Raw genomic sequence first — 13559 nt, 5'->3', positions numbered from 1 at the left:
AAAAATTGGGATTTTGAAATATGTTGATGATGATGGAGAATGTTGGTAAATCTTGATATTGCCCTAATTGAAATAGATAAGTGTTTTTTTTTTTGTTTTTTTTTTTTGAGACAGAGTCTCGCTCTGTCACCCGGGCTAGAGTGCAGTGGTGCGATCTCGGCTCACTGCAAGCTCCACTTCCCGGGTTCATGCCATTCTCCCACCTCAGTCTCCCTAGTAGCTGGGACTACAGGCGCCTGCCACCATGCCTGGCTAATTTGTGTGTGTGTGTGTGTGTGTTTAGTAGAGACGAGGTTTCACCGTGTTAGCCAGGGTGGTCTCGATCTCATGACCTCATGATCTGCCCACCTCGGCCTCCCAAAGTGCTGGGATTACAGGCGTGAGCCACGGCGCCCGGCCGAAATAGGTAAGTTTTATATGTGCTAAGAAATCTCTAATTTAAGAACACAATAATGTTTTATGCCTTTTTTCATTTCAAAATGTTAATCATTTAAAAATTATAGATGATTGTTTTCATTTGAGTTTAATTATGGTTAATTTCAACAATGCTATGTGAAATACATATATCCGAAAACAATCAATGCTGTTCCAAATGTATTAATTATGTAATAGCTGTTTTAAGTCACACAATTTTTAAAAATGACTTGAATCTAATAGGTTTCTTTTATCTTTAAAACTCTCTAACATAGATTCAAGGATAAAAATGATAAATTGATCAGACATTTTATATTATGAGTTCAGTAACGTTGTTAAAAAGTATATTCATCTAAGGTTAGGAGTATTGTCAGAAAGAGAATGCGTTCTGTAGTAAATTTGTGAAACAATAGTTTTGGAATTGCCTTACTTAGCGTTCTGGTGGTTTAAAATTAGTTTATATTGTAAATATTACTTACTAGGCTTGTAGAATAAAGTGTCACTGTTTTTCTTTTTTTTCCCATTATGAGAATTTATTTATTTTTGGAGGAAATTACTTTTGTTGCACTCTTCACCTACTTATAAGTAATCCTAGAATGTTTGCAAAAAGCTCCTTTTGTTGTATAATAAAACAGTTGCTATTCTCGTTCCATTTATTTAAGGTCACTTTTTTTTGACTTGCTGGAGAAAATGTTTGTTCAATTATTGACAAATATTTATTGAACACCTGCTCTGTGCCACGTACTCCTGTGTCAGATGCTGGCTATATGTTGGTGAATAAAACAGACTTTCTCCTTATAGAAATTGTGTCTAGTGAGCACAGGAGTAAATTCTATGAGTGCTATGACGGAGAGTCAAACTGAGCGCTCTTAGATTTGCCAACATGTAACATGTTGTTCTTACCAATTTCTTTTATTAAAATAAATGTTAGCATACAAAGATAATCTATGTTTTAATGTATATTCAGAAATATCTATTTTTATGAGTTAAGAGTATCTGCACAGATACAGCAAATAATTTATAGTAGGCATCAGATGTAAATAATATAAAAGTAAATGAAGTGTTTTCCCAGAGCTTGATCTAGTTCCTGATTTGGTATTTTAATAACATACATAAAATATCACTTTATAAAGAAGAATTGTTCCACACGATAGAAACTTCCCAACAGGTTTAAAATACCTTCTTGGAAAAATACCAACACCATCTTTAATCTGAAGGAAATCTGATTGTCCAAATACATCTGTTAAGATGTAACATATGAATAGGTAACACACTGTGTAAGATTACTTATAAGACATATTTTAAAGATTTTAAAAATACTTAATGTGCTCACTTTGTGCTATAACTTATAAAATTTCTGCTGTGTGGTGGTGACTTACTTGTAAGACATGAGAGGTGGCAGGACGCAGGTGCAGACTGTGGTTGGGTGGGCCAGCTGACCCCAGGGTCCTTTGAACTGATTTAGGCCACTTGCCTTGGTCTCAGAATCACCACTGTCATGGCCAGTCAGTCACAGGGCATCCAGCAGCTGCTGCAGGTTGAGAAGCAGGCTGTTGAGAAGGTGTCAGAGGCCTGCAGCCAAAAGAACCAGAGGCTGAAGCAGGCCAAAGTGGCAGTTCAGGCTGAAATTGAATAGTGCCACCTGCAGAGGGAGAAAGAGTTCAAGGCCAAGGAAGCGGTGGCACTGGGATCCCAAGGCAGCTGCAGCACGGAAGTGGAGGAGACCCAGGATAAAATGACGATCCTCCAGACCTACTTTCAGCAGAACAGGGAAGAGGGTGTGGATAACCTCTTGGCCTTTGTCTGCGGCATCCAGCCAGAAATTCATGAAAACTACGGCACAAATGGATAGGAGGAGAAGCGCCTGTTCCACGGACTAGCATTTTAGCTGCCCTCATGAAATAAGAAACTTTAGCAAGCTCTAGTTATATTCTAACGAGAAGGCATTTAATTATTTCTGTATGTTGTATAGTTGGTCCCTTCACTTTATGGAGAGCAGCAAATCCAGTTTCTTGTGCAGGCATAGAACTAAATGTGTCATCCTTTTACTTCATGTTTCTTAGGAATTTAATGATTATGTGCTGTTTTCCAATGCCTTTTGGCTCAAGTAACATATAGCAATGTTGACTTTTTCTTTTTTAGATCTAGTAAAACATCAACAACAAAACAATCTTTGAAGAAAGGAAGGGATTAAGTATTTTTCCTCTAATGCTTTCTTGAAGGTCAATGAAAAAGTGGTAAATAGTTATTTGTAACCTGTGTGAAGCAGCAGCCAGCCTTAAAGGAGTCCATTCCTTCCAAGGCTTAGAACAGTGACTACTGCTGTAATTGCTTGGGCTGCTGTTAGTTTCTCTTAATCAAAATTACTATGTGATAGAATTCATGTTATTACTTGGTGTACTGAAAATAATTTAAAAGTAAAGACTCTTTGTCGTGCAAGAAAGGAAAAAATGAGAGGCAAAGAATATTAAAATAGAAAAAATGTTTTTATGAGAGAGTTAACCTTTTAATGACAACTATATGTGAATAAAATTAAACTATCACTTAAAATATTCATTAGAATGAATAATAGAATAACCAAGTTCATAATTAGTAAGATAAAATATATATTTTTTTGTTATTTTTTAATTCATATTAGAATTTCTGTCAGTGTTTGAACATTAATATTTATAGTTTGTACATTTTCACCTTCCAAGGTTTAAAATGAGAACCACACTATATCACAAAAGGTAACTAATAAACATTTCACAATTGTGTGAATATCCACTCACTCTCACTCTCTTAACTTCTTTCCTTAATTTCTTTCCTTGCTATAATTTACAATGAAGTGTGCCCCACTCATATCTCAGCAAAATTTCAGATATTATGGATTCATCACATGTATATTCTTTTAAAATATAGTTTTGTCAACAGACTTGATAACTATTATGTACACTACAAAAATAAATTTTACATAAATTATATGGCTTACTTTTATCTTTGTAATTGAAATGACACAAACTCATTTACACCAAAATTGGCAATAAAACCCAGTTTGAATGTTTATTTCCTTTAAACTCCTTACCCTTTAGGGTTTTAACCTACCATGAGTCCTTAATGTAAATGTTATATACTCCAAACTATTTAACATTAGTAAGCACCATATACAAGTAAAAATTCTGTTCAAAAGTAAAACATAGCTGTAGTAATGTTTCTAATAGAAATAAAATCCCTGCATTTCTGTGGTTATAAACTGATATGACAAATACTGTAGAGGAAAACATTCTTATGACACAAAATTAAAAATATCAGAAAGAATTTTTTAAATTAAAACATACACATGAACAAATAAGACATTCAAAATGAAAGTATTAAAAGAGAGAGAGAGAGAAATTCTAATTACCTGCCAGCCCCCTGGTTCTCCCTTTGCCAGTGTGACTATTGGAGAAAGTTCTACACTGTGCAGAAGTCAGGGGACCACACACGCTCTGGCACACCACGAGCTGGGCTCAGAAGAGGAGCGAGGGCATGCCAGGAGCCAGAGGGAAATCGATTTCAGAATTTTGCATCGTCTCTCCTCGACACAGGACATAACGTTTTCTGAGCAGAGCTGGGCGTTAAGTAGGCAGATGATGTGGGTGACAGAGAGGCATCAAGACAGCTACAGGGGGGCTGCCAGGGTCCCCGGCAGAGTCACACACACAGCCAGCAGCCACAAGTGGCTTCCAATCAGTATCTTAGAGTTTCATGGTGAGTATCAGGGTCTGAGGTCACTACGCCGCAGGTATTCCTGGGGGCCCACTGCCCTTCCGTTAAGATTTCCCACATAATTTAAGAGGGAGTAACAGGAGCTGCCACTTGTGAGTGCCTCATAGTAGCTTAGGCTTCTGCCCTGCAGGGATCCCGCCCTTGCCTCTGACTTGTTGTCTATAACAAGACACTGGTGTTGATTTGGAAGGGGAGCCAGACACCGGGTGCTTCCCTGACATTTGCTGGTCTCTGGCTAAGAGGTTGAGGGAACCCACACCTTAGAGCAAAAGAAGAGCAGTACAGAAGCAATATGCCGGATTGAGAGATCTGCCTCCACCTACATCCTTCAGTGGGGTGTATGCCATCCTCCTGCTTTTCCATGTCACACTGAAAGAGTGCTATTAATGGGGAAGTTGGGGACAATGATGATTTATTTAGGAAGTGTGCATCCCAACACTGACACATTGAGGAGAATCCTTCTGGAGCTTGTATCTCACAGAATGCCTGCCTCTGCATCACCACAATGCATGCTCACCATTTACTTTTAAAGAAAAACGGAAACAGATCCAGAAAGCCCCAATGAGCTGTTCCATTTAAGAAGAGAGGGAGTCTAAATCACAGTAACTCAAAACATAATTTCTGGGTTTATTGTGGGCCCAGGAATAACAGAACAGGTTTTTCTACATGTAGCAGGGCCATGGTCTCCAAAAGATTTGCAATCCACTCTTAAATTTGGGGGTGCTGGGGGACAGGTCATGTGTGTGTTGGTTGTGAGAGGGGCACAATACTGCATGCTTTTTAGAGTATACTCTCATTGCCCATCCAAGGCTTACCACTAGGCATGTTACCCAATTCTTTAACATCCACGATGATGAACAGGTGTTAGCTCTACACCCTGAGGTTTCAATGTCCATCACGATGATCAGTGAGAAGGAACTTATTTCCTCTGCAGCACAAGTTGAGGTGTCTGGATGACAACCAATGATATTAAGCGATGCTGTGGACATGATGCCAGTCTGGCTTTTCCTGGGCCCGTTGAAAGGATTATACAGGTGTTTAGGGCCAGCCCTCACCCAGCACAAAGCAATAAAAGATCCTTATGCTTCCAGCCTGACTAGGTCAGAGCCTACTAAGGGTTACAGACACTGAGGGGAAACAAAACAAGCAATAAAAACAAATCACAGTACAGTACACTGAGAAATCACACATGTGTTCACATGCACAGCCACCTGAGAACCGCACACAACTACACCTAGAGAAGATACCGGGATTAACGTGCTTTGCTCATATCTGTTCATTAAACAAAAAACGTTATCATGCATAACATGATTGAAAGTTAACAGTAACATTTTGGGTGGGGGGCTGGGGGAGGGATAGCATTGGGAGAAATACCTAATGTAAAGGACGAGTTGATGGGTGCAGCAAACCAACATGGCACATGTATACCTATGTAACAAAACTGCACGTTGTGCACATGTACCCTAGAACTTAAAGTATAATAATAATATAAAAAATAAAAAGAAAAAAGAAAAAAAAACTAACATTTCATACTACCACAGGGTTGTGATATGCAAATTTAAAATATTTAAACAGAAAGCTTTACAAAATAATACAATATATATATTTTTTATTTTATTATTATTATTTTTCTTGAGATGGAGTCTTGCTCTTTCACCCAGGCTGGAGTGCTGTGGCGAAATCTCGGCTCACTGCAAGCTCCACCTCCCAGGTTCACGGCCATTCTCCTGCCTCAGCCTCCCGAGTAGCTGGGACTACTGCAGCCCACCACCATGCCCAGCTAATTTTTTGAAATTATAAAATATTTAAGCAGCAGCAACATATGCTGAAATTTAAGACAAAGTGAAGCTTGGTTGTGGCACAGAGACCAATGCACAAATAAGGAGAGGCCCCACTGCAGCCTCCACACTCTGGGGCAGGAGTGGAGAAGTCCCAGATCATACTACTTTACATTCTTCCTTCTTATATTACACATGTGTACACCTCTTAAATCTTTATGGAAATGTTTAACAAAATAATACAATCAGCTACAGCAACAATGTACTGCTATCCTAGCTCAAGGCATCTTTACCGTAACTACAAGCAGTTCTTGCCAAGCAGTTCTTGAAAGATGTAGGGGCAGGGGTTTCCAATCTTTGACCTCTTTACTTTAGATTTTTTTTTTTTTTTTCCTGAGATGGAGTTTCGCTCTTGTTGCCCAGGCTGGAGTGCAATGGCACAATCTCAGGTCACTGCAACCTCCCCCTCCCAGGTTCAAGCGATTCTTGTGCCTCAGCCTCCCGAGTAGCTGGGATTACAGGCGCTCGCCATCATGCCTGGCTAACTTTGTATTTTTAGCAGAGACGGGGTTTCACCATGTTGCCCAGGCTGGTCTCGAACTCCTGACTTCAGGTGATCCACCTGCCTCGGCCTCCAAAAGTACTGGGATTACAGATGTGAGCCACTGCGCACGGCCTGCTTCAGATTTTAATCACCCTCAGTTGGAGCTGCTTCCCAGGGGCCTCTCCTCGCACTCCACATCCTGCAACTCTATGACATCTGCCTTCAAATCCGTCCTCTCACCCTGGACCTGGAAAAGCAGGTGAGGACACATGAACAAACCCATGGTCAGTCCCAGGGTAGCCCTCCTGGCCTGTGCAGAGCCCCGCTTGGGGGTCCTGCGTGGGCCCGGGGACAGGCGGAGGGTGCACAGTGACAGTCACGGAAGCGGATGCCATCACAGTGGTGATGGAGGACGCTGCAGGCCTCAGGCGGCTCGGCTCTGGCCGGGGTTGACAGATCAGCTGCTGCGGCGGCCGCGGCCAGGGTCAGACTCTGCGCCTTCCACTGCCACACTGCGCGGGTCCCAAGGTCTCTGACGGAGGGCGAGAGCCGACACCCAGCGAGCCTGCCCTGCGCGTTCCCTGCTGCTCCAGCTTTCCCCACCCGACCTCCGCCCTGCGCCGCGACCCTTCAGCGCAGAAAGAGCCAGCAAATCCCTGCGGTCCCGCCGGCGGCGTGGGCTCCCTCGGCCCCTCCCGGGTCTAGGGCACCTGCAGAGCCGCCGCCGCGGGGTGCGAGGGGGCCCGGCGGGTCCCAGTGCTGCCGCTGCTCCTGAGGCGGCAGCTCCCAGCGGTGGTGGCTCCAGGAGATGGAGGTTCCCGGCGGTGACGGCTCCCGGTGGCCGTGGCGACTCCTGGCGCTGGCGGCTCCCGGCTGTGGCAGCTCCCAGCGGTGGCGGCTCCTGGAAATGGAGGCTCCCGCCGGTGACTGCTCCAGGCGGTGGCGGCTCCCGGGGTGGGGGGCGGGGTGGCTGCTTGGTCCGCTGGGCTTGGGCTGCTGGGTCCGCGGTGCTGTGTGGCCCGGCCTCCGCTTTCCTGTGCTCCTCCACAACCCACGGAACCATCCCGTCCCCGAGCGGCGCTGCTCTGGCTCCTGGACCCAGGGACTGTGCTGTGTGTGTGCAGCGTGCAGCGGCTGCAGCGGCTCCGTGATTGAGTAGATGAGATAGAAGAAGAAAAAAAGAACTCCCTCCATTTGGAGAAAGAAGGAGGGGAAGGGGAGACAGCAAGCGAAAGAGGAAAAGGCTATATTGCTTTTTATGTAATTCCTTAAAATTTCAGAATGTTTATTATTCTACTCTCATTAAAATGATAAACTTCCAATGTATCTAAAAGAAAACAACCACAAAACTCAGCAAATAATACAGGAGGTAATTCGAACAAATGGTGAAATATTTTCTAACCTGAGGAAAGTATTAAAAATTTCAACAACAAGTAGATAGGTTCTATGGGCCCATTTCATTATTTTATTATTGTGTGTTTGTATGTATTTTCCCATGAGATGGTGCGCAGGTGGGTGTCAGCAGAGGAGACAGCACAGGACCCTCAGATGCCAGAAGCAGGGATTGGTAAGTGTGAAACACCAGTCACTGTCACCATGCAGGGGTGGCTGCGCCCTCCCTGTGTCAGACTCTGTGCTGGCAGAGGTGGCCCTGGTGCCCTTTTAGGGTCCTGCCCGCACTCTGTACTCACTCAGCCAGCCCCATCTTCTAGAACTGAGGGTCACCTCCTTCTGCACTGGAGCAAGCAGCAGAGTCCTGTGGACACTGTGGCCTGGGTCCCCAGCTCCTAGGAGAAGCCCCATACAGTGACGCCTGCTTTTTCCCACAGCGCTCAGGGGTCTCTGTGGGAGCTCTTGTTCCAGGTTTGGCCTGGCGGCCTCCCTTACTACTCTGGCCTCCTGTCTGAGGCTAAAGGTGAGCATTCCCATTCAGGAGGTGGACAGAGCCCAGTGCAGCCCAGGGCCCCTACCCCCAGGGAAATGAGGCCCAAGCCTCTTGTCTGATCCCCTCTAGGACCCCTAGACCCCTTCTCTCCTCTTGTCACTAAGGCCAGAATAAGGGAAAACTTCTGCAGGCACATCTCCTTCCTGGAGCAACGATCTGAGACCTTCACTGAATTGGTAACCTTTTATCCCCTCAATATTTATGCTTAACTATTAAGATAAATCATCTCAGCCCAGTCATTGCCACACAGGCAGGAAGCTCAGGTGGAAAATACTCTGGTCATCCCATGTGTCTAGGCATGTGACCCTGATGTGTGTCTGTGTCCATATCTCAGGACAAGTTTTGGGTTAGGGGAGTAGTCAGCATGTGGCCCAGGGGAAAGGTGTTGAGGTTTGTGGAGTCAAAGAGGAAACTCATGCACATTAGTGCTCTTTATCTATAAGGCAGCCTGTGAAGTCTGCAGGTTCTGAGACTGTCTGCAAGTGGATCAGTAACGTGCCCCAGGATGGACAACTGGGACACCACAAAGGAAAAGATAGGAGGAAGGAGCAGACTTTGGCACAGCCTACACAGTGAAAGTACACCTGCCCATGCCCTAGGATGCTGAAAGCGCTATGAGTGTCATTCAGTGTCCTCAGGGCTGAGTGGAAAGGGCACAGACTACCTTTGCTCTGCTGTCACCACAACAATCAGCACAGAAGGCTTCCGTGACCAAATGTGTGGGGATTTTTTGCTCCCACAAAGCAAGCCATCAGTTTTGTAGTGGACCCCACCTGGGTGTCCTCTAACTCAACTCAGTTCTGACACTATCTACATGAAGATGGGGTCTGATCTTACAGCTTGAGGGCTCTTTCACGAAGATTGTGCCCCACTTCTTATGCCAATCACAAGCCCAGGTTGCTTCATCTGTGCTTCTAACCAAAGACCTATAAACTGAGGATCCCACAACCCTTCCTTGGCTTCAATTAATTTGCTAGAATGGCTTGTGGAACTCAGGAGAACACTTACTTAAATTCACTGGTTTATTATAAAGGATATAACCAAGGACACAGATGAAAAGGTGCATAGGGCGAGGTATGGGAAGAGGTGCACAACCATCCAGTAACCTTCATGTGTTCAGTCCCCGAGAAGCTCTCCCAATCCAGCCCCCTTTGGGTTTTTGTGGATGCCTCATCACACAAGCTTGATGGAGTAAACTACTGACCACTGGTGATTAACCTGCAGCCCCTCTTCCCTCCATGGAGGTTGGGAGACAAGGCTGAAAGTCCCTATCCTCTAACCCTGCCTTGGTCTTTCTGGTGACCAGCCCCTATCCTGAAGCTACCTAGGGACTGCCGGCCATCAGTCATCTCAGTGGCATAGAAAAAGGCATCACTTTGGTAATTCTAAATGTTTTAGGAGTTGTATGATGGGAAATGGGGTCAAAGACCAAACTCATAATTTATAACATCACAGGGATGGAAAAGGAACAGGAGACTGAGGATTTCCAGCCCACACTAATCCCTGTTATGACAGATATGGAATCCCAATCCACGGCAGGCAGGAGGCTGAGAGGTGAGACAAAACCTATGAAAATCAGAGATGAGGGGCAGGTCTCAGTTTCTTGTGACTGAAGTGATAGAGCCCTGCCAGGCTCTCACTTGGATTGACAAACTAAATAAAAATATACACCCTTAAAACAAAGAACACATCTGAGTATACATCCGAAAGAATGGAAGTTAGGATCTTGCAGAAATATCGACACACTCTTATTCATTGCAGTATTAATCACGGTTTCAAAGACAGGGAGACAACGTAAGGTCCACTGATCAATGAATGTTTACAGAAAATGTGGTGTATAGATGCAATGGGATACTATTCAAATTCATAGAGAATTAAATCTTGCCATACGCTACAACATGGATAACACTGGAGCACATTATGCTGAGTGGAATAAGTCAGTCACAGGAGAAAAATGCTGCCTGGCTCCATTTGTGTGAGGTCTCTATCATAGTCAGCCTAACAGCAGTGGAGTAGAATGCCAGGGGCAGAGGGAGAAGGAAATGGGGAGTCGCTGCTCAAGGGCTATGAAGCTTCAGTTATGCAAGATAAGTAAGTTCTAGAGATGTGCTGTGCAACACTGTGCTTACAGTTAACAATGCTGTATAATGTACTTAAAATTTTGTTAAGAGGGTAGATCTCATGTTAAGAGATCTCATGTTAGGTGTTCTTATTAAAATGGAAAAAAAAGGCCAAGTGCGGTGGCTTTCACCTGTAATCCCAGCACTTTGAGAGGCTGAGGTGGTGGATCACGAGGCCAAGAGATCGAGATCATCCTGGCCAACATGGTGAAACCCTTTCTCTACTAAAAGTACAAAAAATTAGCCGGGCGTGGTGGCAGGCACCTGTAGTCCCAGCTACTCGGGAGGCTGAGGCAGGAGAATCATTTGAACCAGGAGGTGGAGGTTGCAGTGAGCCGAGATTGTGCCACTGCACTCCAGCCTGGCGACAGAGCGAGACTCCAACTCAAAAAAAAAAAAAAAAAAAAAAAGGAAAAAAAACCCCTTAAAAATAACAGGATGGAAAAAACATACCATGAAACCACTTACAGAAAGTTGCTGTGGCTATATTAGTGGTACTAGGAAGTGCAGAAATCCTCAGCCCTTTGTTTGTATTGGGAAAAAGATTTCAGCCAAGAGACAAGTTAACCAAAAAAGAGGGAATTTATTGAAGGAAGATAGGGAGCAGAAAGTCTATGTGGCGGGACAGTACTTTGAAAGGTGCAGTTAATGAATGCATACTGCTTTTTCTCGATACTGGGGGAGGTAAAGAAGGACCCTTTTCTGCACCTGTGTTGTGAGTAGCTCATCATCCACCCTGTAGTGCCATGAAGGTCAGGGCCATTTACAAGCACAGAACCTACATTTTCTTTGTACAGTGATTCCACATGCACATATGAGTCACTGCTGGTCACTGAGTGAGGCAGCATCCTTACTCTCAGTGACCTTGCTAGTAAGCTTTCCTTGGGCTTGATAGTCAGTAATAGGTGCATGTGTAGGTATATGGATGTACGTATGTGTATGTGTGTGTGTGTATATATATATATATATAGAAAGAGAGAGAGACAGAGACAGAGAGAGCACATGAGTGCTGGGGGAGGGGAAGAGGCTTCACAGAGGTCTTTAAGCAGGAGGAGTAGTTTGCCAGGAGATAGGGGATGAAGAACATTCTAGACAGATGGAAAAGGAAGAGCAAATGCATGGAATGGGGACTAGAGAGCCTGGAGAGGGCAGAAGGGAAATGGCTGGAGGGGTCATGAAAAGCCTGGAATGCCACTCTCCAGAGATTGAGTTCCACCTTGCAGTACAGAGGATGACCTGTGGGTTTTATTTCGTAAGTCATCTTCATTTCATTGATAGTGTGCTAATTTCAGAGCATGTGTTAAGATGGATTCCGAGGTGGGGCCAGGCACGGTGGCTCACACCTGTAATCCCAGCACTTTGGGAGGCGAGGCGGGCGGATGACGAGGTCAGGAGATCGAGACTCATCCTGGCTAACACGGTGAAACCCCATCTCTACTAAAAATACAAAAAAAAAAAAAATTATCTGGGCATGGTGGCGAGTGCCTGTAGTCCCACCTACTCGGGAGGCTGAGGCAGGAGAATGGCGTGAACCCAGGAGGTGGAGCTTGCAGTGAGCTGAGATCGCACCACTGCACTCCAGCCTGGGAGACAGAGTGAGACTCCATCTCAAAAAAAAAAAAAAAAAAAGAAAGATTCCGAGGTGGCATCAGGGCAAAAACTGACAGGATCAGTTAGCAATGTCCCCTGTACTGCAGGGGTGGAGCAGTACACTCCACTAGAGTATAGTGGGTGGGCACTAGAGATTTGCCACCCCTGCTGTAGGACAGTGAGAGCCACTGAAGGATGCGAGAGGGTTGGGGTAGAGGAGCAGGGACTCGGTATGTGTGTTGTAGAGGATCAACTGGAAGCTCTGGGAGCACAAATCATAGGGAGGCAAGGCTAAGGTCATGTTGCCAATGAGCCAGCACTGAGTTAAAAAATATCTGAGGAGCAAATGAACCGCTGAGTGTCTACAAGGCAAAGAGTGGACATTTGCCTTGTGGAACACAAACCCCAATATATTTTATGTGCAGAAATGTGAAAAGGAAGAGACAGAGAGACCAAAGGAGACACAGAGCAGACAATGGGTGCACAAACCGGCCATTTGTCCTTCTCAAGAGCTGCCCAGTTGGGAGTCAGCCCCACTTGCCTCAAAGGCCCTTTAGCAGAGGAGGGGACTGCAGCTCCTCCAGGTCTAGGGTGGCTTCAGAGTGGAAGGCACTCTCCCTGACATAGCTCCTCTAAGGGCTGGGCCTCTCACCTGTCTGAATCCCAGGGTGATGCCTGCACAGCCCAGAGCTTCCTAAATGCAGGTTCCCAGGAACCGACCCACTCAGCAGCTGCCTCCCCAGGGGACCCATGCAGACCAAGAGATCAGGACAAAAGGGCTTCAATGGGCACTCCCTAGGTACTATTGCTGTGAATAAGCATAGGCCATTGGAAGTCACTGGCATTGAAAGAGAGACAGGGCACATGGGAAAGAATGCCTAGTAAGCATCAGAAATGGTTCAACCATGCAGGGCAGCACATTGCAATTTGTAACTCAGAGATGCTGCCATGTCCAGTGGAGAGAGGCCTGGGAAACCAGAGGTTCATGAACAGCCAACAGACACTCGCCACCAGCACCCCTACTTCTTGCCAGGGCTAGGATTACTCCAAACTTTGAGTCCCTGGGCACTAAGGGATTGGGGCCCTGATACTACAAAAAGCAAGTTGAAGTCTGGGCTATCCCTGGTGAGATCTGAACCTGCAGATCCAGTGGTCAGGCCGGAGGTTGCTGCCTCCCTTTGCTGGAGGCTTGGTGCCCTACGAGGGGCAATGGAAGCAATGAGACACCTCAATGGAGCAGAAACACAGTGCTGGATGTTGCCAGGCACACAGTTGTACTCCAGGACCTCTTGCATTTGGGAGCTTATAGGACCCAGAGAGAAAATGGTGCCAGGAATGCCCACAAGGTAACATCTGGAGTGGCAAGGCCTGGTGGGTCATCCGAGGGCTTGCTCTGGCTGAGAATTATGAGGTATCAGCAA

At 45.3% G+C, this 13559-nt stretch overlaps 1 pseudogene; it reads left to right on the top strand.

Annotated features, from left to right (window-relative positions):
* The first annotated feature begins 1767 nt into the window (after positions 1 to 1767).
* On the top strand, positions 1768 to 2285 carry LOC100457590 (V-type proton ATPase subunit G 1-like; annotated as a pseudogene).
* Positions 2286 to 13559: the final 11274 nt, after the last annotated feature.

This window comes from Pongo abelii, chromosome 7, assembly GCF_028885655.2.
Source record: "Pongo abelii isolate AG06213 chromosome 7, NHGRI_mPonAbe1-v2.0_pri, whole genome shotgun sequence".
Classification (NCBI taxonomy): Eukaryota; Metazoa; Chordata; class Mammalia; order Primates; family Hominidae; genus Pongo; species Pongo abelii.
This window is presented reverse-complemented; position numbering and strand designations above follow the sequence as displayed.